This window comes from Notothenia coriiceps, unplaced genomic scaffold (assembly GCF_000735185.1).
Source record: "Notothenia coriiceps isolate Sejong01 unplaced genomic scaffold, NC01 NC01_scaffold00011128, whole genome shotgun sequence".
In the NCBI taxonomy this organism is placed as follows: domain Eukaryota; kingdom Metazoa; phylum Chordata; class Actinopteri; order Perciformes; family Nototheniidae; genus Notothenia; species Notothenia coriiceps.
Genome location: NW_011343829.1, coordinates 92,619 through 96,471, shown reverse-complemented (window position 1 = coordinate 96,471; position 3,853 = coordinate 92,619). Strand labels below are relative to the sequence as shown.

Genomic DNA, 3,853 nt, shown 5'->3' with positions numbered 1-3,853 from the left:
TGAAAGACTATAAAGCTTTAGTAGAAGCCCACGACCTGTTTATGGCCGGCTGAGACACTGTGGTGTGAGGCTCCTGATCACTCAACAGCTCCACACTGCTGCCACTCTTGCATAACGCACAAACAGGAGACGGAAGCTGAAATCAATCCATTAGACTCACCGAGTGCATCTGATTTAACCTGAAAGTCATGCACTTTCACAAGAACATCAGATCGTAACAAAAATATTGCTATTTTTAAATGAAGTAATAAGGTGTATATGTGTAAATGTGAGTGATTTGCAAACATCTAACGTTAACATTTTGTGGGGAACGAATGGGTAAATGATGCATCTCATTTTCCACAAAATGTTTCTTGGCGTTGGTGCCCAATTGTTGGGAGAATGAGAGTACAGCTGGCCAGCTTGGGGGAAAAAAATAAGGTGGTATGCTTGGAACTTCACTATGCAGACCCAAATACCCACTGAGAGAATTCAAGGCAGATGTGGACTAAAAATGTCTCTCTTGTAAGCAGATTATACGTTCGGTAAAATTACACGAAATGTGAGTTGTTCAGTTTGAGGGTGGCTTACCTTGTCTTCACTACATCGAGTGGATGCATCAAGCAGATCTCCACCAGACCTGCAAGGAAGAAGTCAGGATATGTCATTAATAACTATGGACATTAAAGTTGAATGCTTGTATTTCTCAGATTTGAGGACTACTTTATGGGATGTTTTGTTTCCATCATGACCACATGATACAGTATTTCTGAAATACGAGAGATACTAAATGAGAGATTGCATCCAGTTATACAATTGAGTGAAAAAAATGCAGTGCTCGTTCTGAAGCCACCAACCATATCACCCATGCAAACCCAGTAACATCAGCGCAGTGCCAGCAGCTGGAGTATCAATGCAGCGGGTTGATCAGCGAGCGACTCTGAGGTTTCACACACATGCTAACTATGAGCATCTGTGTAGAAAAGCCACTGCTTTGGCATGCAGGCTTTCTGACTCCATCAAGTTTCTTTTTTAACTCACTATTCTCACTGCATCCCTTTCCTGGTGCCGTGCAGATTCCACTGTGTGTGTACACAGCTGCTGTACAATACGGACCCTTTCTAATTTGCTCAATTAAACATATTGTCTATAAAAAGAGTGTGTGTCTTCTGGGGTTTTTCCAGGGAAGTAATTATCAAGTAAAATACCACAGAAAAAAAGTACTTTGTCTACAGTTGCATCTTAATGTACGTATGGGAAGAACTACTGAACCAAGCTACCGGCAGGCGAGAGTCAAACTACATCCACTCGTTCACGGATCAGTAGACTCGACTGTGGTTGTTAATGATACTGCACTGAGAAGGTAAATACAGGACGGCTTTGGACACATCAGTCTCCTTGCTATTAGCAGGCCTGCAGTGAACATGAGGCGCATCAAATCTTTCAACAGGTAATCGGATTACACAAGGAAACCAAACCTGCTCGATCAGCCTGTGCAAACACTAAGATGTGGGAAGTGACCGAACATGCTCCAACAGGTGATGGAGGTTGAGGAGTAAAGTGGTAGGGTATAGTCAGGGGGAGCTGCTGCAATCTCAAACAAACAGAACACTTGGCTGCTAAGTGAGAAGCAAAAGCAAAGAGAAGACTCAGAGAAAAACGCCGTCCAATTCTCTAGGTATAAAAATGCTTCTGTAAACTTTATAGACGAAAAACCAGGTCATTGTGCCACATGTCCTATACTTAGTTCCCATAGACTCCCTGTAAGATAATTTATTGGATATTTACTAGGGTAAAAGTACAAAAGGGATACAAAAGGTAGCACAGTGTGTTTACAGACCTGAACAGTGTTTTTGTAACTGATTGGAAAGGCTGATTTAGCCAAGAAGCTTTTCCAGTTTGAACTCACTTTGATGATGACTTGGTCCTCCATCTTTAATCTCAGTTCTTCTGTGTTAACATGAAAATGAAATGAAATGAAGCTAAAAGCATTTTGTGTTAATGACTAAAGTATGTTTTGATTAGCAGAAGTGAGGTAAAGACTCATCCTCAATGGTAGAAAAACGGTGTCAGCATTTCCATTATCAATAAGCTAGAAAGACAATTATTTTCATCAGTAATCATAGAGGTTCACAGCTAGTAGTAAATTGTACCTGGCTGCAAGTGACCACATCTGGACATGTGCACATCTGGATACTTCACTTAAAATGATTCACACTAGATCTCGGGCCTCGTCGTAAACCTCGGATTACAGGAACTCTAAAGGATACAGGTTAGCAAATGCTTCATTAACTTGGAAAGGTAACAGTAGTTAACACTCTTTACTAATTAACAGGCTGGCCCCACTGCGCCAGTCAGATACAGTGATTAGTTCAGCGTGTTGTTCACTTCTCAGGCTGTCTAAGTACACTATGAATCAGCGTCTTTAGATGAGAGGTTAATGTCAGTTAGCAATGCATGTGGCATCTCCAAGATGGCAGTTGCAGGAGGATTAAGTGATGACAAGCATGAATGCAAAATTAGGCTGCGTTTACTTTAGCATCTGTCTAACGGCCCTACAGACAAGACGTAAGAACAGCTGATGGCAGATGAGCTGACAAGCTGTATGTGTAGAAACAACTAAAAGAGAAAGTGTGCGTCCATATTTGGAATTGACCTTTGTATGGCATGTACACTGCAGATGTTGTTTCACCCCATTTCAATTGGCTTGCGTCTAACAATCTTGGCCTTCGCTGCAGGACAAGATACTGACTCACAGAAATGTTGTAAAAAAATGAATACTGGTATTTAGTACACTTCCTAGTCAATAACTAATAGTAGCAGATGTATTCTAGCATCTAATAAGTACTATTCTTGTAGTATATCTGTACATTGTCTTCACTTAGTGATTTCCTTCATGTCCCAGAAGCCCATTTACAACCTCCGGTCACAAAGGTCCTCTGTGCTGTGAAAAGGTGACGAGTACACGTTTTATTTACAGTCAGGAAAAGAACTAAATCGAAGCAGCAAAAGAGGGCGTTACAGTTATAACTGTTGACAGATCCACAAAAACGCAACCTGTTGCTTCAATACTTTGTGATCTATTGAGGCTATTATTATTGAAGAAATTAATCACTGATCTCTTAGGGATTTTTTCCCCCCTCCTTCTGTAGCACATTTTTGATGATTTAATCAATGACCACAAAAAGTATTCTTGTCATTTATTTGATTCAGCCCTTGTGATCTGCATTTAGGTCGAAAGACACCAAAAAGGAAATTCCTCGACACCACGAGAGGCAGCTTCTCGCTCCACTGTGCCGCGTGCATCATGCTCCTCAAATCCAGCTGTCAGCACATACTACTGTTTAATCATAGAGTGCAGCAGCAGTGAACCCACACACTCTCGGGAGCACTTCACACCCCCGTACTGCCTCTGATGCACACTCAGTGAGCATGGTGAGGGTAAACCAAGGAGAAGATGCTACTGAGTAACACCGCTCAGCCCCCCCTTCTCTGGCTTCAGCTTCTCCTGATGGCACCCAACTCTCTTATCTGTGGGGGGGGGGCGTAATAGGGTGGTGCAGGAACGAGTCCTTAACCCAGAACATTGTTAGCAGTAGCCGCGTTCACATCGGAGTACTTTTCCCACTTTAGTTCCGATATAGTTCCGAAATGTCGCGTTCACACCAAAAAGAGCCGAAACTAAAATTAGTTCATGAGAACCTTTTTACCCCCTTTTCCGTCCCTGCTAGAGCAACACACTCTCACTCCATAATCGTCAAGGAGCGACGCTTGGTCAGGGTCCCGTGGCGTGCAGTTGTGACGCTCCTAGGCTCCTTCAGCTTCATAAAGGGACGCAAATAGCTTTCAACTGATTGCAATGTATTCCCATCTG

At 42.5% G+C, this 3,853-nt stretch overlaps 1 long non-coding RNA gene across 1 annotated transcript in view; it reads right to left on the bottom strand.

The window, feature by feature from the left end:
• Positions 1 to 560: 560 nt before the first annotated feature.
• Positions 561 to 3,853, bottom strand: part of LOC104946476 (uncharacterized) — a 53,975-nt gene continuing 50,682 nt past the window's right edge. The window contains exon 3 of the long non-coding RNA XR_798451.1: positions 561 to 619. This is a non-coding gene — a long non-coding RNA (uncharacterized lncRNA). The remainder of the gene's footprint in view (positions 620 to 3,853) is intronic.